This window comes from Stegodyphus dumicola, chromosome 8 (assembly GCF_044657685.1).
Source record: "Stegodyphus dumicola isolate Sdum_Otavi_A_Nest chromosome 8, ASM4465768v1".
Classification (NCBI taxonomy): Eukaryota; Metazoa; Arthropoda; class Arachnida; order Araneae; family Eresidae; genus Stegodyphus; species Stegodyphus dumicola.
The window spans coordinates 151963770-151988005 of NC_140775.1; the positions used below are offsets into that span (position 1 = coordinate 151963770).

General features: G+C 34.7%; 1 long non-coding RNA gene across 1 annotated transcript in view; it reads right to left on the reverse strand.

The window, feature by feature from the left end:
* LOC146996000 (uncharacterized) overlaps positions 1 to 24236 on the reverse strand; it is a 78828-nt gene that overhangs the window by 19217 nt on the left and 35375 nt on the right. Inside the window, exon 2 of the long non-coding RNA XR_015042900.1 lies at positions 14828 to 14918. This is a non-coding gene — a long non-coding RNA (uncharacterized LOC146996000). The remainder of the gene's footprint in view (positions 1 to 14827; positions 14919 to 24236) is intronic.

Here is a 24236-nt window from a genome sequence, read left to right on the forward strand (position 1 = left end):
ACAGGGTAGTAAGTCGGGGAAGTAGGAACTATGATCTGTACACGAGAGCTCTGAACCTATGAATTTAGACTAATGCCAAACCTGTTCTTATTAGGACAGAACCAATCGGTATGGCGTGAATTTAGATCACCAGCAATAATTAGATGATTTGAGATTGTGAGAAGTTTATCAAAATCACTGACAGGAAAAACATACCTCCCACAAGCAGCTCCTTTTTGGGGAAAAGTATGCCGAAACAATTGTAAGGGGGGAGAATTTTGTATAAAAATTTTGATAATAGTCGCTTCCACATGTTCCAGATTTGGAGGGGGTATCTTGTGATGTTTAATCGAATGTTTCACATAGATACAGGTACCACCACTTGCATGTCTGCCATATGACACTCTGTCAGCCGATTATATGTCATAGTTTCCAATTCTGGGAATTCGCCCTGGGATAAAATGGGTCTCTTGGACCAACAGTACATCAAGATCTTGCTCTGCAATGAAATCTCTCACTTCATTGATCTTATTAAAAATACCATTTGCATTCCAAGTACAAATAGAAAGTGAGCTTTTTGTGACGGGTCTTATATCACGTTGGGAGTTGAATTTTAGGCTGTAAATTGTAGGTTCTGCAAATATAACAGGAGACATAGGCCGAAAGTTTAGCCGAATCAGTCTGAAAGTTCAATATAACTTTCATATATAAAGTTATAAAGATATATTTCATATCAAATATATATTTCATATATAAAGATATATTTCATATCAAATGTATATTTCATATATTTCATATATAACTCACTAAGGCGTCAGCCTGCCTAAGCTTTGGCATAGCCTTTTTGAAAGCAAGAAGCAGAATATGCTTTTCTACCGCTGGGTCGCGGGAGATGTCAACCAAGCATTTTAGAGTGGAGGCGAAAATATCGTCCGAGTCGGCACTCTCTGCTGAGGTGACTGTTGGGGTTACAGCTTTAGTTTTTGCAGTAACCGGCAGTATTGGATGTCTGGAATCACATCCTGGATCTATGGTAGCATTCCCTATTGTCGCTGCATAACTCAACGGGTTAATACCATTGGGCGAGCATGTGCGGGACGTCTCGGTGGTTCGGCGTTTGCCGTGGTGGTTGTAGTGCCCTGAGATGGAGCTGGCGAGGCAGCGGCCCTATTCCTAGGCGTGGATTTGTTACCACGAGTCCGTTGATTGCCTGGGAAACGAGGACAAGATCTAAAATTGGCCGGGTGATCTCCTCCGCAGTTGCAGCAAGTACCAGGAATATCCATGGGTCTGGTACACTCAGAAGCCCAGTGTGGCCCAGAGCATCTCACACAACGGATTTGTAAGGTGCAGACTTCCGAGGAGTGGAAGAAACCCTGACACCGAAAGCATTGAGTAGGGCTCTTGCGGCCGCGATAACGCTCAATGCTGACCTCTGTGCCCCACATGTCATGGACAGCAAATAGATGGTCGATGAAGAAGTGTGGGAGTACTTGTAAATAAACAAGTGGCATTGGATGTTTGGAACGTGGCTGAGTAAGCCGAACGCACCGATGCACTTTAAAGCCCATCGCCTCGACTTCATCTTTCACGTCCTCAATTTTTTCGGTTTCAACCGGGAGGCCTCTAATAACAATTTTGATCGGCCGGTCCTGCTGTAGGTCTAAAGTCTTATACTGGATGCCAGCCTTTTTCATCCAGCGGGTAACCTCCCGGAACTCAAGTTCGGTTTGAACGAAAAATTTTAGATAAGGTCCAGTGAGCTTGCTCTGAATATTGGGGGCAATCTCACGCAAAAAATTCAATTGCGTCTTCCACTGCTTGCTCGATTTAACGTGAATCGCCGGAATAAAAGGTTGCTGCGGGGGGTCCGACACCAGGCGAACGGGTTCATTGCATGATTGGTTTGCATATTCTTACCATGACGTACTTAAGATGTACTTAATTTATACGTCTTTATAATACTAAATATCATTAATATTAAAATATTACTAAATTATGCATAAAATTGCCTAAATCTCAGAATTAAATTCATTTTTCAAATTGCATTAAAATTTATATCCACGATCTTACTTACTCTAATATTTATTTGGTGAAATCAAAACATTTGATTCTGAATAATATTCGAAATCCAAAATGCAGACTGGTCCTACTATTAACGTATTTCTTTTTCAAATAATTCAAAAATCTTTATCCAAATACAGTAACTCAGTTTTAAATTTAGACGTTAAAAAGGAATTATTTTTTAAGTTAAAACTTCATTTTTAAAGTTCAGCTTATTCTTCAAAAATTTTTAACTTTTTCGTCTGTTTACATTGACCTATACCTAGTCCTTTGTACTAGGTAATGTAAAGAGAGTAAAAGACCAAAATTGCTTTCTTTGCATCACGTAATGTAAACTAATATAAAAGTCAAAAATCCGTTTATTGTTATTTGGTAAGCGTTGCCTTTTACTCGGTAAAGTTACCGAAACATAATTCATCTCACATGTAATCTCGCCATTCGTCAAAATATAATCCTTGTTTTTCGAATTTAATCCGTCTGCAATAAAGAAATAAACAACTATACTAATAATCTCGTTCTTTATTTCTCTTTTAATTATATATCTAATTGATAAAATATTGTTACGAAATGCCCAGTTTCGGTATGATAGCTTTCCCGCAAAGCTGGTTTAGGGTTGCCAGAAAGTGGCATGGAAGGCAGGGTTACCATATTTAGCGCGAAATCACCCATTTGGAGATAAAATAAGATATGCTATAGACGGAGCGAGAACATTCTAGAACAAATTCTGACCGGTTTTCCCGAGGATGTTTTGGAAGGCAGGTCAAAAGCTATAAATACTCTGCCTGTTCGCGGAGTAGAGGAATATCCAGAATATCCTGAGTTCAGTAGTAGTTTTCTGAGTTCAGAGAATAGCTTGAGGGCTACCGAACCGAGTCGGGAGCTGTACTTTAGTGCTTTGCCGTAAAGTTATCATCACCGCTGTAGCCTGAAGGCTCTGTTGCTGATTGTTTCAGCTTGTTTATCGCAGTTTTTCGATGGCTGTAAACTTGTCTCCGGAACTGCTCTGTATAACAATGGAGAATAAATTGTGTTTTTGATTCTTCATCAAGTGTTGTGAACAATCACTCCAAATACACGAGCCCGTAGAATGTGACACTATATTTCATTTCTCTTATAATCAATTAATAACGTTTAAGAAATTTTGCAGCCATTTTGTAAAGTATGCAAAAAGTTTCTAATGCCTTGTTACTATATAAATATATCGGTACAGAAGCGATTAATTTACATCTTATAAGTAAATGCATGCAAATTTTTGTAATTGCAATTTATAATACAATTTTATAGTGATTGCAATTTTATTTAATTTGTATAGTGATTATAATTGCAATTTTATAATGAGACGTAAAATTATTACAAATGGATGTAAGAAAGTGAATATTAATTTTGCGATGATTATAGAAGGAATGCAAAAATCAATAACTAGTTTATTTAGAAAATGTGTCTTTCAATTCTTATCTTTTGTAAGATAGAATATGTGTCACATGTTCTGCGCGTTTTCCTGTCTTAATGCGATCTGTCAGTAATATCAAAGAAATGGGAAACAATCGCGTACATGGCAAGCAAGTGATATTGACAGCTTTATTCTGCAAGAAGAGAATAATGCTTATAAGCAATGGTTGGAAATGGAGAAATTTCAAAAGTTCTGAAGGTTTCTGGGAAATATGATAATTTTTCGAAATCGTGCCTCGAATTTTAAGAATGTTGAATACGAATGTGTGTTTTAGTCGTAAGAGGAATTTGGAACCAATTTCTGTTTTGATGTCTGCGGCTTACTAAACTTTTAGTTTTTTAATACCAAGAAGAATATTTAAATGTTTTGTAAAAAAGCTTCCATTTAAGCACTCGCCAAGTTATGACATTGAGGTAGTCATAGCCAGTAACAGATTAGGAAAGAAGATCGTTTGTAAAGCATGCAATATACGTTGCATGTTTTTATACATATTTATGTTGACTAGCGATTTAAGTTTATGGAAATAACAGTTTAGGAAAGGAACTGGTTGGTTGATTTTTAAGTAAAGTGTGGACTATTTGCCAATGCAAAAGAATTAATTCACGATTTAGAATTAGTTTGATCAGTTGGAAACTGAAGAACTAAGTTTAAATGAGATTATTTTTTAAGTTTTTGAGAGATCCGTGACATATATTTCTTTGTTTTTATCACTTAACAAGTGTTACTTTTTTGCCAGAAATAAAATTTTTAATTTAACTGTTAAACTACAATCGCAATTACTTACCAAGCTGAACGATGGAAAAATAATACGTTTCTTAATAATGTAAACTTTTATTTGTTAAAACTTATTTAAACTTTTGTTTTGTTTATTTGTTACTTACTTGATATAAGTTAAAATATGTCTAATTCATGATATATCCATTGGATGATTATGAATACTGGAAACAATATTGCAAATAATAAAGAATGTTTCTAATGCTATGTACAGAAGTCTATTATAATTTTTTATTTTGTTCATTTTCCGTACAATAATTATTTAATTATAATCGATTATAATGCATTAAAATTATGCTAATCATAATTAATACTAACCATTAGAACTAAAATGTTTTTTCGGTGAACCCACCTGTGGTATTGTACACCATGAGGTGGTGTTGTAATGTGATAATCTATCTAACTATATACCTACAAGTATTCAATCAATTTACACGTGCCCAATATTTGCTGGCCCGAATTCTATATGGTTAGTACATTGCATGTAACAAGTAATAAAATATTTTACTTACCCAAATACCTTGCATAAATACCTCAGATAAAAAGAACACCTTTCATCAGTCTCTTATTTATTTCATCAAAACATTTTCTGGATTAAATATATCAAGACAACATACAAAAAATAATATCACAAGAACCGAAATAAGAAGAAAGGAAAAACGGCGCCGTCTAATTGAAGATAGAACACAAAATTACAATCTGTTCGCATCGTTCATTTTATGCACTGGGCATCTTTTCACGTTATTACGTACGATACCAACATTACTTCACACACGTGCAAGAATTTATTTTTCATACATTCTTCTGTTAACACACGGAAATCACCACATGGAGACACACCGATCACAATGCACTTTCTTGATGCGAACACACATTAATAATTTACTTGCGGATGTTTTAAATTTTAGCACGGCATCAAGACATTAATTTTCAACCTGAACATTTTCATCTAATTTCTGCAATCTTTTTGCAGATGCTTCCTTTCCATCTAAAAGAACGACAACACTCCATAAGCGAGATATGCAGGGACGTAGTACCGCACATTGTGCGGACCCGACGTCAGCTAAGAGAGAGGCAAAAATCCGTTTGTCTGGTGTTTATATATTACACGTGCAGTTCTGCGATTACGATTAATGTTACGATGCCTTTCTCACACCACCCTACGCTTAGAAAAGTATGTATTAAAATATAATTTAAAGTAGATTAGTATTGTTAAGAAATGTCCAGCAGCGGTAAGATAGTTTCCCCGCAAAGCGGATTTAAGGTTGCCAGAAAATGGCAAGGAAAGGCAGTGTTACATATTTGGCGATAAAACTGGCCTTATGCCCTAGACGGATGGAGAACATTCTGGAACGAATTCTTACCGGTTTGGCCTAGAATGTTCTCGAAGGCCGTCCAAAAGCTATACAAACCCTGCCTGTATGCGGAGTAACAGTCTGGTGTCGAGTTGGTCGTCGAGTGTATCGCGAGTTAGTACATCGTGAGAATGTCTCGTCAGTGTATCGTGAGTTAGTGCATCGCGAGAGTGCCTCGTCAGAGTATAGCGAGTTGATGCATCGAGAGTGTGCATCGTTGAAACTATTGATCGTATCGCCGAGTTCATCGCGAGTTGTAGCGTGGAGAATCTCCAGAGCACGTTGAGTTCCAAGAACGCCCGAACCGAGTCGGGAGCTGTACTTTAGTGCTATGCCGTGAAGCTGTCTATCTTTACCGTTATAGGCAAATAGCCTGAAGACTGTGATGCTGATTATTTCAGGATGTTTACAGTAGATTTTCGACAACTGTAAACGTGGTTTTGGAGCTGTCCTGAATAATAGTGGCTAAATAAATTGTGTTTTGATTTTTCATCAAGTGTTGTCGTCAATCACTCCAAATCTACGAAACCGTACAGAACGCAACAATATGTTATAGGTACTTTATGTAAAGACAATTATTGTACTTTTAGGAAAATATTTTAACATAAAATTAATGCAATTTCCTCATCAATAACATTAACTCATGCTCCAGGTATCACCTATCCTTGTATTATGTTTAGTGAGAGGGACGCGCTTGGAGTTTTTTATACCAGTTGTTGACGCATAGCTTCACTGATGTTATCTGCAGTAACTTTTTATATTCTGCATTTAATTTGTTTCTATATTTTGTTTTTGTTGTCACAAGCATTAAGAAAGATTTTTCACTTAAATACGTTTTTTCAAATGGCATTAAAATGTTTCTAACTGCGTGAGAAACTTCTAGATATTTTGCATGAATCTATAACTAAAAGCTTAGAAGCTGCTCTTGCTTAAATTTAGATTTTAACTTCAAATCCGTTGATACATAGGTAAGTTGTTCGTTTTCTTTACTAGTAAAATTATTAAGTTGTATTTTATCCAGTCATACGTAGTTTTTTTTTTCTTCTGGAAAATATTATCTTACAGTTTATTTCAACTGAAAAAGGTGCTCCATTGTATAATTTTAACGCTGTCGTCTAATATGAAGGAATTTTCCATTAGAAAATGCTTTATTTTTGCAAAGCATTCCATGTCATTCTCTTTGGCATATATTGGCCAGATGTTATTTTTAAATCTAATCTGTAGCTAAATATATCATTAAATTTTTTATTAATATACACCATATTAATTTAGAAGTCAAACAACAAAAATCAGCGTTATATTTGCAAATTTTCACAGAACTAGTTTCGATGGTTTTACCGAACCAGCATCCTCAGCTGCCAAAGTGCAAAATGATTTCTGTTGTTTGATTTCTAAATGAATATTTGTTCGGGGTGTTAATTTTAACCTAAATTAATAAACACGAGTCAACTAGCGTGGGGGCTTTATACTTTTTCTCGTTCGAATTTTTATTTTGATTCGCGGAAAGAAGTAGTTTGTTTCGTTGAATCCCGGGATTCCGCGGAACCAAGTTTGAGAACCATTGCTAGAATCCAATGTAAAGAAACTTGTAGAAGAAAGGAGAAAAGTTCTTTCAGCGCAGAAATTTCCCATTATAAAAAAATTTTGGAATAAGAAATGTCCAGGTTTAAGACTGCAAAATAAAATTTTGATTGACCCAATGTTAAAATATAGGATGATTTATGTTTATAAAAATAAGAATGTACGTTAAGAAAAAAATCAAACTTCGGGTTTACAAAATTCCAAATTTGTTCACTGATATTATGTATTAATATGTATTTATGCTTATTTTTTATATCTATGAAATGTATTCCTCTTCCTTTATATATTTCTGAAGTCTGTTTAAAAATGGTCGCCTACGGTCAAGCCGTAAAACTGCTGATAGTTCGTTGAAACCATTTACAGTTCAACCCGTGTACAAATTCCGGAGAATTGGTTGGTTGCATGGAAACTTGCGAGGTTTTCCATCAGTGAATACAAGATATTTGCCTTACAAATCCATCCACGAAGGTTTTTCTCTCTTTAGAAGAGTTTTTCCTCAAGTGTTTTGACATTATCTAAGTTAATGCAATCTTAATCCTATTTAAAAATGAGTAATGACCTGGTTTCTCTTCTGTACTCAAATAATGGTTTTTCTCAACATGTAACATAAATATGAATCATTTTTCATTAAAAAGTACTTGACGAAGGTACCTCTCTCTTTCAGCAAATAACTCTGTACCGTATTCTGTACCATAATGAATTACACAATATATTCTTATACCCAATAATTCCAAAAGAAATTGTTTCACTTTCATTCATTTCCCTAATACAAAAGAGGAGTTTTCCTAATGTGATGTTATCTGGCAAGTCAGGAAATAAGACTTTAGGGGTAACAGTTTTTCGGGTAGAGATAGAAATATGGTTATATGTCTGAAATAAATTTCGTGAGTTACTGCACGCTGTAGAAGAAATTCCTGAGTTGTATAATAAATCTGAACTTCATATTTCTAAAATTTCAAATGACAGTCACGTTCCCAAATTTAGAAAATGAGCCAAGATGGCTCTGAACATACAGCTGCATTAACGGTTGCAGAGTGGGCGATTACATACCAGAAAGATCGAGAGATTACATACCAAAAAGAATCGTCTCTCCAGACCAATCAGACTGGAGAGACGACTTACTAACTAATAGTCTTTTATTGTGTTTCATTTTCCTTTCGGAGTAGAAATTTCGTAAGGAAAATCGTATGCATAGAAGCAAACTGTAAAACTATGACAGTTCAGGAAAAAAAGTCTCATTAGAGCTGCTAATAATAGTATCGTTACGAATTTTGTATATTGATAGATTGTTTAAGTGCAGTACCATGTGAAATTGTTGTATTCTTCTGTGTAACATAAAAAAAAAAAAAAAAAAAAAAAAAAAATCTAAGGAGAGATAAGCTATGCCAAAAAAGTAAAAATACGGGGGTAAATTTATTTACAATTGAGTAAATGGGTATCTCGTTAATTTGGCGATATCTCGCCAAGCTGGCAACGATTTTGGCAACTTTTTGTAGTCAAATTTGTCGAGAAATTGCCAAATTTGGTGATCATTTGGTGACATTTGTGTCCCTGTATCACCGTTATAGGTATTATAATTGTAATTAATCTTTATATTAACTGTAATCGTTATTCGACCCTCATATTGCCTTCCAGCAACCTCGAAAAGCAGAAAGTACTAGAAATATCTCTACGCCTGGGTAAAAACTATAAAAGGCCGACCAGAGCATCTGCTTTCACTTGTTGTTGTTGTTGCTGCGTGTTGTAAGCTCAGCGTTAAGTTCGGAGTACTGAGAGCTGTGTAGCTTTCTCTTTAGCTAATTTGCATTGCGTTGTGTTTAACGTTCAGATTAGTTTGAAATGTAATTACTAGTCGTACTCTATAAACGTATCATCGGAGCTGTGTGCATTTAATCTATTACTAACTCGTACGCACGTAACAGTATCTTAGTGCAGTTCGTTTATTAACATTTTTCTTAATTTTTATTAATATTGAACCAATTTCTGGCATAAGAAATTCTAGTAACAAAGAGCACAAATTAATTCTCCTTCAACCTTTTTAATACAACAGTTTTCTGGAATACTCTCATCCATATTTTATCGTGCCTACGGATCCACTAATGAATTCATTTATAATGCAGATTCATTAATACAGTCTCTCTAAGACATCATAATTTAATTAAGATTTAGTTTTTGAATTCAATCAGTTCTAATTACTGTGATTTCCATGTAAAGGAATTTCTCAGAATGAATAAACAATAAATATTGCCATATTTAAGTTCATTCTGAAACAAATTGTTTTAGTATTCACTTCCATTTAACCAAATTAAAATGAACGATTTATTGCGTAAAATGCGAAAGAAAATTAATTTAAATGTTTTTAACAAATGTGCGTAAAAAACGTAAAGAGCGAAGTACCATGAAAACCATTTTTTATCTTGCAAACAATGAATAGTGATAGATAATTTTTCTCTCTGTAGGAAATTATTTTCAAATTTAGTTCCACTTAAGCAATAATTGAAATAAATGAGTTATTGAGTAACATCTAAACGGAAATTAATTTAAATATTTTTAATAAATGTTCCCATTTGAGAACTTTGTCGTATCTAGGAGCTAAATATTTAAGCACTTTGAATAGCTTATTGCTAAATTATATAGTAATATCGATAACGGTCTGTTCTAATTTAAGAATTTATTAAGTTTTAATTAACGGTCTGTTTTAATTTAAGAATTTATTAGGTTTTAATTATCGGTTTGTTTTAATTTAATTTAAGTTTGTTTTAATTAACATGTTCATTTTTATGTTAAAACTTTCCTAAAATTTTATTGCTTCCTCTTCTCTCTACCAGAAAATGTAAATGAAGGCAATTTAAATAGTGAATGAGAATCTGAGTTTAAAAGAAAAGTCAAGGGAACCTCAGCCTGCCGTGGTGAAACTTTTCTCTTCTTGCTGCATGTAGCGCCGTATTACAAGCTGTTGAGCTTGATCTTGATTAAAATCACATTAGTAGCCACGTGGTTAAACATCCTAACGCGCTTGATAGTGTTTAATTTCGTTGATTAAATGGGAACCGGTAAACGCAGAGAAGTAGTAGAAGTAGTTATGCTTGAAATGAAAAATACGATTTGCAAATTAATTTGCTTCTTTATTATCTCACTTCACAAGAGGTTTTAGTTTTCGTGCAACTTTCCCGTCAAGTGGAAATAAATATTTTATTACTAACTTATTCTCCTGTTCCCGCGTAGCATTCTAGGTCTGGAGATAAAGATATGATGCTAATTTGTGTGGAAGTCTAAGATTAGACCAGCGTTAGACTAAGTCAAACTGAAATTACCCATACAAATCTTTTGAGATTAAGAAGCAGAAAGTGCATTTATGTGTAACAGAATAATAGAACCTTTCAACTATCGCTTTGCCAGTGAAATGAACAGAAAAACCAACAATGGAGGAAAACGAATTAGCCTGGAAAATATAATACATTGTTAATTAATAATATTTATTACTTTCAATATAAATAAATACACTGCATTAAAGTATTATTTTTACTTCCTTGTACAAAGTAAAAGAAGTATTGTAATCTCAAAAAATTTCGGGTATCATATTTCGACGAAAATATCCATTTCATCCTCTGTCGAAACCGTTTGAACGATGTTTTCGCGTGACATCTGTACGTGCGGACAGAAAAAGGACAGTTCTTGCCAAACAGGATTGTAAAATGGATTTAGAAGAGATTTTTCCTTGATGTTTGTACGTACGTATGTATATGTCTCGCATAACTCAAGAACGAGTAGCTGTAGAATTTTGAAATTTTGTATATGGACTGCTATAACATTTAATTGTGCACCTCCCTTTTTCGTTGCGATTGGCCGCAACAATCATATATATATATTCAAGTTTATATTCCCACTATATACACACTCTTAGGGGAAAAAAAAGACGCACCACGACGCACCGAGAAGATATAATGCAAATTGGACACAAATTGATATGCATACAGATTTCGACGGAAAATGCAAAATTTTACATTTTCGCTGCCAATGAATGAAAGATTGTCGCTACAGCGCATCTGATCTGCACAATTGGCAGGATATTTAAGAGGAGAAATTACGATTCCAGGTCATACATTCTTCACGAATTTCATTCCATGTACTCTAGTAGACAGTAACTATGCCTCGTATACAGGTGCGTGAACGATATGCACAGATGTCAGAATTTGAGAGAGGTCGAGTAGTGGGCTCAAAGAAGCCGGTTGGTCTTATCGGCGAATTGCTCGACATTTGAGCAGGAGCGATGCCACTATTAGACGATGTTGGCAGGAATGGGTGAACCATGGCCGCACACAGCGTCAAGAAAGAAGCGGTAGGCCTAGAGAAACGACAGAACGTGAAGACCGAGCAATCGTCAGAGCGGCACTCACAATCCGAGATGCATCGTTATCACCGACTGTACGTGCAACTAGTGCTTCAGTGACCGCAAGGACCATTCATAGACGGCTCACAGAAAGGGGGTTGAGGACACGGCACCCCTTGCGCCGACTACCATTGACCTCTGTACAACATCAAGCCCGTTTGCAGTGGTGTAGGGTTCATTCGCATTTGAATGTCACTGACTGGAATAGAATAGTCTTCCGGGATGAATCCCACTTTGAACTGATCCCCGATGACCAGCGAAAGCGAGGTCTGGAGACGCCCCGGACAGCGGTGTGATACCAACCTGACTGTCTTCCGGCAGACAGGCCGACAACCAGGAGTGATGGTCTGAGGTGCCATTTCATTTCATAGTAGGCCCCCTTTGGTTGTCATCCGTCGCAACCTTACAGCACAGCGGTACGTCGACGAAGTTCTAAGGCCCGTTGTGTTGCTCTTCAGGTCACGCCATCCTGGGCTTACATTTCAGCAAAATAGTGCCCGCCCCCACACTGCACATGTTTCTACTGCTTGCCTTAGTGCTTGCCGAACATTAACGTGGCCAGCAAGGTTGCCGGATCTCTCTCCTATTGAGCCCGTATGGAGCATTATGGGCAGAGCCATCCAACCAGCTTGGGATGTTGACGATCTAAAGCGCCAGTTGAACAGAATTTGGCACGATATTTCTCAGGAGAACATCCGCAACCTCTATCAATCGAGGCCAAGCCGAATAACTACTTGCATAAGTACCAGAGGTGAACAAACGCGTTACTGACGTTTTCACTTTATGAAGCTCTATCACTTCAATAAATCATCCAATTTTTCGCAAACTGTAATCATTTGTTTTTCTATACATGTACATCACTTCTACGATTTTCGTCCCATTCGGATACCTCCTTCTCGGTGCGTCTTTTTTTTTTTTTTTTTTTTTTTTTTGTCTATGACTGTATGTATATATAAGCTGGCTTAATAAGCTTAGTTTTTCTGTTCTTATGCGTTTGTGCATTTTGTGCAAATTATGCATTTTTTGCTTTAAAAGTGATTGAATTATGTGGTTTTTATGCCTTTAATTAATCTGCGTGCAATAGTTGTAGAATTATCAACAGTTTAAAAGTTTAAGTGACGAGCTAATCCTAATGAACCGCCATTTCTTTACATTTGAAACTCAGTAGAATAGTGAATGAAGTCAGTTTCTGCACCTTGAATGTCTTTTTGGCGAGTAACTTGTAAAACGTAAACTTTCATTTTTGTGCACCGAAAAATCTGCCTTCTTACCCACTGGCCGAATTGATTTTTTTTTTTTTTGCGTAGAAAAATCTAATATTAATTGTAAAAATTGTTTTTTGTAACTGTTTAACTATATTTGTGGTTGTATGTTTTTCTGTATTTTAGCATTCTTAACGAAGATGTTTTAAGCTTTTTTGTATTTTTGCCGCGAAGAATGAATTGAATTAATTCAATGAGAAATATATCTCTAATGAAAAATCGAGGAAATAAGTTTCAGTGAAATGCAGCAAAAAGTGTGTATAATTTAATAGGCTGTTCAAGCATGTGTCCACATCAGATTTTTTAGTAAATTATCATATATTATCTTTTGAATATTGGCTGAATTCAAAATACGGCTTTTGAGAAATTAAATACTTTTAAAATCTGCTTTGTGTTTCCACTCTAAACACTTTACTTTCATTGTAAAGCTTCGTTGTAGAGTCTATTGTAAAGCTTATTTGGATTTCGGAGCAGGAAATGGGAAAATAAAGCAGCGCCGTGTCCAGAATTCCCAACTCCTAGGCGGACATGTTTTCAATTACACCATGGAGGCACGTGGTAAGACGAAAGAAAATTCTTACAGCAGAAGTCTTGCTGAATCTCGCCATCATCAGTTCTTCATTCTCATCTTCTTCAATGCTCTTTGTACATCTTGCTTTCAAAATAATTCTCCGAAATTTCTAAGAATGGAAGTGTAATCGTAATAAAATAATGAAAAGGAACAGAAATAGACTTAATATAACGAAATAGCAATCGAAAACGGTTCTAATAATGGAGTCAAAGCTGAGCGCTATGCGTGAAGTATCAATGTTTTTCTATATATTGACAGATTTATTATCCAAAGGGAAGGCAAAGAAAAAAAAATTAATAGCGGTTGCACTTCAATTTTTTTCCCAAATGATCAGGACGTGTAGTGCTTCGCTGAGTATGATATTCATTAACGACAAATACGGTAAAACGATAATTCATGAAGCGATGGATGCAGGAATAAATAATACTTTTGTTTAGAGTTTCATTCGAGACTAAAAATCTCGAACGATACATGTGAGGAAAACATTTTATATAAAAAACTAGATCGAAATTCTATTGTGTATTCCTTCGTCTTTGTGGTTAATGTATAAAATGTTTCTGACATGTCGTGCATTTAACACAGTTAAGGCGTTTGAGAGCTGTTTTATTAAAGAATCATAAGTTAGAATAACTACGAAATCTTTATTTAACAAATTAGAGAGTTTGCTTACCTCAAATAGAACACAAATAGAATACAAATCAAAGTTAAGAGTCCTTATAAACATTTAAATCGAAGTGTTGAAATAAAGAACTTACAAGATATTCACTTTTAAGTTCTGAATATCTTCATTATCAACACCTATTATTGTCTATTCATTATCAATACCTATTATGACAATATTATCAGGCGTATATTCCATAAAAGATGGTAACATGCTTAAAAGAATGCAGCACTAATACAGTGCATAAAATCTTTTTAAAACTTCTGCATTAGAAAACATAGGTAGAATTCTCTTTCGCCAATATATCGTTTAGCGCTCGTTTATTTTTGACATTGTTTAGTTTCATTATGCAAAAGTGATACTAATTTATTCTAAGTTTCCACAGTTGATATTTCTAAAAAACTGCCCAATATGAGGCCTTATACGATTTTTGGAACGAGAAGCACGAAAAACCAACTGTGCTTTCTCTGGTATTTGAACATGTGCAAATAATATAACATTTTTAACAAAATGCTTTCTTGAAATGCATCGTCTGCTTACTTCTTGAAATCAACATCAATTAAAAGTTGACTACTATCATTAAACTATAATCAGTAGCTAATGCAAATTAAAATTTTATTTCTTGTCATATTGCAGTAAAGAGTTTTCAGAAGTATCAGCTTATAAAATAAATAAATCTACGATTAGGAAATGAATAAATTAAGAATGTTTCATGCTTTCAAATATTATTTATTTAATACCTGAAGTACTGTTTCTATCTGATATCGCACTAATTTTGTTGAGATCACTTTCAGGCTTGAAGTTATGTCTTCCAAAAAATTCCTGTCTAGACTGAAATAAAGGAAGCGATTATCAACCCGCAAGACATAAAATCTTTTATTATCATCCAAATTGCAAAAGCACTTCGATAATTAGTGTAACAAACCTAAGCATGTAAATTCAAAACAAACTTATTATAAAATTTTGCGTTAAATATTATTCACTTTAAACTGTTGACTTCAAAAGAATTCTTTTTTTTTTTTTTTTTTTTTTTTTTGTCATATCTAATTTAGACTCCATCTATTGGCACTACACAATTTTCCTTAGATAGGATAATCTACTAAAAAATATTTTTGAACTAAAACTTAAATATATAAATACTAAGAATGTTTATATTTTGTTTTCAAAAAATTTTGTAATTATGAAATATATATATATATATACAATATAAGAAGCAATTTCAAAAAAATTTGAAATGTTTTTAATTTATCAAATCATTTTTAAAGAATTCGGTAACATAAAATAGATAAATATTAATAAATTAATGTAACTAATTAGTAAAAATAAATTAATTGTTAATTTTAAAATACAACATTTTTATAATTTATTAAGTTTACTTTTTTTAAAGTTAGTATTATTTTATATATTATAAAACCTTATAATGTGTATATATATGTATATATATCGTATCTCCATGTCTCTAATTATCCTGTTCCATCAGTGGCCAGACAGCTGAATACTGGTAGTTTGCCCTGGCTTGGGTTCGATCCCAAAAAAACGGTCTTGCTGCATGGCTGTTTTTCGTGGTTTTGCCAATGTGTAACGTAACATGAAACTTAACAACAACTGAAAACATGAATCTTAATAACAACTTCGGAAATCCTGTAGAACCAATTAGGCTGCAGACGTTCGATACCTTTTTAATTTATGAGTATTTAAACAACAAAATAGCTTATAATGAAGTTTTTCATACTTTTCCGGTTTATACAGTTCTTCATTCCAGAATAAAATATGTACAGAAGATAATGCAATCTAATCCTTATTCAGACTGAAATTAAACACTGCAAAGTTTAAAGCTATGAAATTAGGGTCTACTAATTAATTTAGGTCTACTAATTTAAGAATGATTTCACAAAAGGAACAAAAAAATGTTCAAAAAAGTAATAGCGTATCAGTGGCTAAATGGCTATGCCTGTACTTATAATGCGACCTGAGTTCGAATCCTGTTGAATGTGCATTATTAGTCCAAAGGGGCTTTATCTGAAGGACTATTGTTTTCGTTTTGCGACTTTGCATCGATTCACTACAAACGGCAAATAACGTTTCAAACTGTTGCCACAAAGTATTATCGCCCTGAGTTATATTTAAAGAAATTAAATAATGAAAAATCTGCATAAATGTATGTATATTTCTCGCACTGTGATAAAACGAAGGTACATAGAGCCATCGAATTTTGAATGACGTAATCCTCCTACGAATATGGGCATGTGGAAGACCAAATTTGAAATTTGGAATTTTTTGCATTATCGATTTCTTATTTTGTATAGCGTTAACGAATTTTGAGTAACAAACTCAACGATTTAAATGCGAGCAATGGCAACACTACGGGGGAAAATAGCCTTTTTATCTCCAGCGCGTGGAACTGTGTATAGGAAATTCTAAAGATATGCTTATTTTAAAATTATTTTGGGACATTGCTGTTGAACTGAATTTCATGGATGAAGTGCAAAGAACATGATATTTAATAAATAAAGGTAACACACAAAACGTTAAAAAAACGTCCTGTTGGATATAATTTAAAATCTGAAACCTTCCAGATTTTTTTCAGCTGTTTTTTAAAGCAGAAAAAATTAAAATAATACTGTTCAAATTCTTTCGAGGATAATAAAATAACACGAGGATCGATTAGGTTTAATGGAATAAACTAGAAAATCTATCTTCCGTATATAAGCAATAAGCGTAGACACGAGGAGAAATGGTGTAACACCAGGGTTCCTGGGTTAAAGAAATCTACCCCTTGTAGAATAGCTAAGTGATTACTAATTATGCCAAAACAAAACCTAAGCATAAATCGAACAAATGTAAGAAACAAATTCAGAAATCTCACTTCCAAATTAACCAGTGATTGTCGTGTCCATGATCACACTAATCCATGATAATGAAGCCTACTAAATACAGAAGTAATCCACAGCGTCATATTTGAGCAGCTGCAAATTTAATCCTCATCGACTATTTTCAGCATTGTTAAAGCTGCCTGGAATCTAGCTATCATCTTCTCAGTTGCATTTTTGGCTGCCCTAATCTTCTCAATATATGCGATAACTGTGCTAAGGAAACTCCTAATTTTTGGATCCTGCAACCAGTTCATTGCAGCAGTCATCTCTTCAGGTGGCGTCTGTAAATTCCTTTTAGCTCTGGAGCTATAGGTCGGTCTTGCTTCAGTCACTCTAACATCGGGCTTTGCAAGTTGCGGGAAGTCTTCAGGGCGGGAAGTTTCATCTACTGCTTCTGCGGGTTATGCTTCCGAGTGGGATGTTTTTTCTCAAATGTTTTCCTGTACTCAGGGCAACCACGATACGAACTCACATGTGATTCCCTACAAAACAGGCAGGTAGGCTTATCTTCTTCTTTTAGCGTACACTGATTACTGCGGTGATTACCTCCACATTTACAGCACTTCTCTGGATTGGTACATCGGTGTTGGGAATGTCCAAACTGCTGACATCGAAAACATTGAAGCGGGCGCTTCCTGGGAGAGAACTTATCCACTTTGATGTTCACGCTGAACATATTATCAAGCTGGTGAATGGCGTATCCTGTGGCATTTTTCTTTAGATCTACTATGAAAAACGGCAGTTTCTCCAAGTTGTTTGCTTTACTCTTCTTTATCTGCTTGATTTTAAGCACGGGAAACTTACGTCTTTCCAAATCGGTTTTTACAGCTTCCTCAGTCTCTGTACTGGGCAGGTTCTTCAATACCACGCAATAAGCGTAGTTTTATATCCATCAAGAATTTTGCAGTACTATTATGACAGATGCAGTGTTATATTTATTTAATATTCGTATCTATAAGAAATTTCGCCTTTTACACGTTCATATTCTTCTTCTTTTGTAATATTCCTTTTGCTTTTCTTCAAGTGTATCATGTTCTGATAGGGCGTTTTTGGTCATATTTTCATTTTTAAATACTGGAATATTTATTAGATTATTAACTCTGCATGTCACATTTAGTCATGTAAATCGAATCAAAACACAAGTTTTAGCTTACTGCATAATGTAACCAATTGGATACATAGTGTTTACAGTACCGGTGTGGATATCATTTGTGTTTACGAATTTTTAATGTTGTGTTTGTTGTTATTTTGATGTATTCAAAGTTTTAAAATTGTTTGAACACGTTTATAAGGTATTCATTATTACATAAAATTGTTATTACACATTTGCTTCTCATATGTTTTTTGTGCAAGTTAATATTTTTTCAAAAATTAGTATAAAAACTTAGTTTAGATTTTTTAGTATATTCCTGTTTCATTTGATATCAATTCTAATGTATTTTTGACTTTAAAGATAAAAATAAAAGTTCATGCATTTAATTGTTAATATAATATTTTAAAACACAGTCGTCATATTCAAATATTAAGTAATCCAAACTCATCAAACATGTTCCTGCCTTTGCAGGATATTGCACGCAGCAAGAAACTAATGGATTTCAGTCTATTTATCTTTCAGTTTCCTTAAAAGGTAGTAGTAAATGGCTGGCAATTAACAAACTTCAAAAACCGGAACGTTCCATTATCCGGCGTACACACCATCCGTCCTGGCCGGATGCATCTACCCATACCATTTAACTAATACACCCGCAGTTTACAGCTCTTGACTATTTGTTAGACCATTTAGTAAGACCATCCTTCAAGTGATGGGTGCCATCGGTAATATCCTCCGCAGTGTGCCCATCATGACTTTCGCCTTCCGTTGACAAACATTCCTCCGATGGCTTCCTAAGAGAAAGAAAATACTTTGATGTCAGTGGTACACTTCATTCCCGCAAATCGATCATCAAAAGTCTTCTTGCGAAACTCTCGACGCCAGTGCACTGTTTTTATGGGCTGCGCCGAGTCGGGTCATTGATCCGACATTTTTGACCTTATTTCAAGAAAACTGGAACCACCGGGTTGCATATTTATCATATCATCTCACTGAATGCATTGAAAATAAAACTTATCCAAGATATGGAGGGAGCTGACGTAAACAGTTCCGTGCCCGCATATTAAACTGCGTTTCAAAGATGGATAGAGTAGCGTTTCTCATCCTTCTTCATCTCATCTGTAAATATTTAAATAATGCACTAAATCCTTGCTACGGGGGTTACGTCATTAACACATTGCGCGTACAGCAAAACAGCGTTCTGCTAAGATAACTTTAGATGGATAAAACGAATGAGCTTATGATTTAAAAAAAGGCAAAAGTGAAACAACTGTGATTTGAAAGGCTTTTTATTGCTGCTTAGTAAGAAGGTATATGATAGAAATACTTTTTAAATAGCTGGCATTTTGCTTGGGACAATACCTGACAGAACTCATTTAAACAATTCGCGGTAAAGAGAGCAAAATTTTTCGATATGCCACATTAAGTAAGTGTGAAGGTTTCCTCACTCCTTTTGTCTAAGATGAACTTCGAGGAACAATTATGTAGCGACTTATCGCTGAGTTCAAACAATTAAAGACGTAGACTCGAGAATGGTTAAAATGCCCTTCTATTTAATTCAAATAAGAATAACAGTCGGCTCCTTCTCGGACTTACACGAGGCCTCTACTCGGCCTTTAATTAAGAATAAGAAACTAAACTACAAATAGCTAAATGAGACTTATCTGAAGTCTACTGTTCTCCGGGGTGGAGCGGAGACGCAGCTGAACATTGCAGGTTCGACCTGGGTTCGAATCACAGCTAATAAGCTGGCTCCATAGGCGATTTCGTTTTTTTTTTCCATGCGTAACCTAAATAAGAGTAAGTTTTTCTTGGAAAATCATCCACGAAGCTATTTAAGCGTTAAGAATAGCTTAGTTACAGTGTCGCATACTTATAGGTCAATATAAATTGGGTCATTATGAAATATAAAATTTTATTTTAATATAATGCCTAAACTATTAAACGTTTTTACTTAATATTTCTGAATCCTGATATGACAAAAATACTGCTTTTAGTTTGTTTTCTGACAGATGAATAAATTTTCACAGAGGTATTTAAAGAAATTTTTTTTGTTTGCTATTGTCGTTGACACTGTGCATCTATACATTGCGCTGAAACATAAGAACATAATGTAACAACCTAGCCGACAAAGATGCATGCACAATATTAGAAGCTCTGCACATATCATCCATTTATGGTCATTGTATTCCATATTCCATATGCGTGAGGCCTAATTCCAAATTCCTTAATTTTCTTCGAAAGGTACAAAGTGGGCAACAACTATAAAGATATGTTTCTTCTCAGTACGTTATCGAAACGCTTTAAGCCGCTTTTTAGAAAAATTAATAGAAAAGTTTGAATAAGCTTAAAAATTTATATCTTATAATAAAATTAATAAGAAGTTTTAAAGCCATTGCTTATGAAATTAGTTTTTTTACAATAATATCTTTGTTACTAGTTTATTTAGCTCTTTGTAATTGCATTAAGAAAATATTAATGTGTCTAATATGCGTTAAATATATCAGGCTTGGGAAATAAGTGTATGAAATTCATAATGTTTAACGCCGTTTTATAATTCCATTGATGTCTTTTATCAGACTTTCAGTACATACGCTGAAACCATCGTTCTCTAAAAATATATCTGCATTTTGAAATACTGCGCGCCATTTTTAATTAAAACTTATTAATGTTTAACTAATTTTAATCATAATGAAATTGTTTATGAAAAAAATAATTTTTTTATACCAGTTAAAAATCTGTTTTCTTTTGGAAGTCAAAGACATGTGTAAAAGTGAGAGGTTTTAGTTTTTCTTCCTTAAAATGTGGAAAGGTGCACGTTCGTGAAAAGAATGCAGTAACCACAGACTTCGAAAGACTATTGTATTTTGAAATTCCAAATTAATCTACTAGGACCTTGCTTTAGCCTCTTATTATATATGAATTGTATCATTGAGACTAGAAAAGCTGGAAAAAAGCCCGACTGATTCAAATTTTAATCCTGGAACTACACTGGTTATCATAAATTAAGGAAAAATCACAAAAATAGCGATAACTCCCTCAAAAATAAGCCAAACCGTGTAAAATTTGAAAATGTTGCCAAGTAAAAGTAGCTGAGTAAAACTCCAATATGCAAATTAGTGGTGCTGCACTCGGAATACGTTATCTGCGAGGAGCATAAAAGTCCATGTTTGAGAGTAAGCCCACATATTTCACTATGATAGTTACATCAGAAATCTGAGATAGCCAATTCGTAACAATGGTCTCCAGGCATCATTTGCCTGCAGAACTACGACGGAAAGCCATTGGGAGACTAGAGGCAGGACAAAGTCAAACAGAAGTGGCCAGATGGCTAAATGTGAGTCCTTCTGTGGTTCAGAGACTTTGGAGGCAATTTCAAATCACAGATTCGGCATCTACGAGGTTCAGCCAAAGACGGCCAACTGCTACGACGAGCGCCGATGACCGACATTCGACATTATGTGTACTCAGAAATAGAACCGCTGCTCCGATTCTTCTTAGATCCTTCCTTGCTGCAGCCACCGGGAGGTTGGTGTCAACGTCAACTGTGCGTAGAAGGCTTCACGAAGGTGGTCTGTATGCGAGCCGAACAACCATTTGCGTGCTGCTCAAGTCACGCCATAGGAGGGACCGTTTGCAGTGGGCACAACAACATGTCCACTGGACGCCTGAGCAATGGAGGGCTATTCTCTTTACGGATGAGTCCAGGTTTAGTCTAGAGTTAGGCATTATTTAATATGGAGAGAACTGGAACCCGTTATCATCCATCAAACATCCGTGAAAGAGATGCATACGGAAGAGGCATTGTCTGTTTTTGTTTCTGTGTTTGGGTTGGTATCTCTTCGGGTGGACGCACAGACCTACATGTTTTTCCAAGGGGAACCGTGAATGCTCATGTTTATAGAGATGACATCCTTGATGCTTATGTGCGCTCATATGCTGGGGCAATAGGTGATGCTTTCCTGTTACAGGAAGATAACGCAAGACCACACAGGGCTCGCATCGTATATGATTATCTTCAACAGGAAACAATTACGTGCATGGAGTGGCCATCTCGATCCTCGGACTTGAATCCTACCGAGCACGTTTGGGATGCTTTAGGAAGACGTTTAGCTGCTCTCAATTCGCCCCCTCAGACCCTTGCTGCGCTTGCAACTGCTTTGCAAGAGCAATGGCTCTCGCTTCCTATGGAACTGATAGACCGCATAATTGAAAGCATCACACAGCGCTTAATGTGGTGTATTGCTTCTAGAGGCGATTATATTCCATATTGAAGGTACTTTTACTATAGCAAACTGACATCTTCGATTTGTTCATTTTATACATGTGCTAATTTCTATACTACCATAATTGTCTGGTAATTTCTTTTTATGTTATTTGATACCTTACTATGTGTTGCATATTGTGGGTAAGTTTCATAAAATTCTACATGTAACTTTTTCAGTAATCGTGATTTTTTTTATTTTTCCTTAATTTATGATAACCAGTGTAAGTCATTAAATTATGCATATTTACTATTTTCAAAATGGAGACACTTAAAATCTATCGGTTCGAAAACAGTTCCGAGATTTTGATGGCAGGATAAAAGTCATAGCATTCTACTCATTAATTGCTCTCGATCAAAACTGGCTTGGAGATTAGGCAGGTATTTCTAATATTCTCAGCCAACTTGAATAATCCAAACCGATACCAGCATAAATACATTAGCAATCAAAATACCAAATCATAATCTCTCAGTACAATTTAAAATGTTTGCTATACATCAGAAACAAGAAAGAAATGCCATTTTAAATTCTTTATGCCTATAAATGATGATGAATGAAAAAGCCTTTGTCCTCATAAATTCTTCACAAACACAAAGATATTTATTGAATCGCAAATCTGTGATTAAAAATCTAACAAATCTAAAAGTCGGGTCAAGATATTCTATCCACAATGCTCCGTCGACAATTCGATGAAAATCATAGCGCTTTACGAACAACCGTTGCCATTTTTCACCCAACAAATATAAAAGATGCGTAAGAAAATAATTTCTAGCAGGCAAAAAATAAAATATCTCTGCTTAACGGGCTATCGTCGTGATTGAAACCTTTTTACCGGAGGGTTATAACCGAAATTCAATATTCAAAGAACGATTTAAAGGAAGAGAATATTCGATTTTTTCCCTCCTGTAGAACACTCCCTCCCAACCTACGTGAAGCTATTAAAATGCTATCAGCAGATTCCTCTTTCTTTCTTTTTATTTTATTATTATTTTTTCCCTCCGCAAATGTGAGATATCCATGAGTAGAATAAGAAAATTTTAGTCAAAGTAACACAGGTTTTTAATAGATGATGGTTCAATGGGATTTTTTCCTTCGTGAATCGGGGTGAGATTTTAGGCACTTAACTCGGTGAGATTAGCCAAATGCATATTTATCAACAGAATTCACAATGCTTTTAAATCACAGCAAGAAAACTTCATTCGATTGGTTCGTTTAAATTGCTGAAATATCACACTGGAGTTTAAAAGAAAGAAGGTTGAGATGCTTAGTGTTGGATAGTTTTAGATTAACTCTGCAACAAATTTACAAAAAGTGAGTTCCTTTTAGGGAAAGTTAAATTATACGCACTTTTGATGCATTCCATTTAAACTTATTCCCTCGAATTTCATTAAAGATAGAGTTCTCATTTAATTAATTCAGTTCTCACTTCGCGGCAAGGCAAAAATACATAAAACTACAAAATATCTTCATTAAAAATTGAAAAATATTGAAAAACATAAAAGACCAAATAGAGTAAAAATAATTTTAAAAACTGTTTACAATTAAAATTAGAGTTCCTACGCAAAAACAAGCAATTTGGTCAGCAGGCAAAAATGCAGAGTTTTCAATGTACAAAACTGAAAATTTACTTTTGGTTCCACTCGACAAAAAGGCACTAAATGTGCAGAAACTGACTTAATTCACTATTCTGCCAAGTTTCAAATGTAAACTACTATGGCTGCTATGATTAAAAAAAAATTATATTTACCCGCACTTAAGCAACTTTTAAATTATTGATAATTCTACAAATATTGCATGAAGATTAACTAAAAAAGTAAACACTTTACCGGAAAATAAAGACAACGTAATTCAATAAATTTTAAAGGAAAATCCACAATTTTGTCAACATATAAGAATAAAAAAAAACCTGAGCTCACCGATC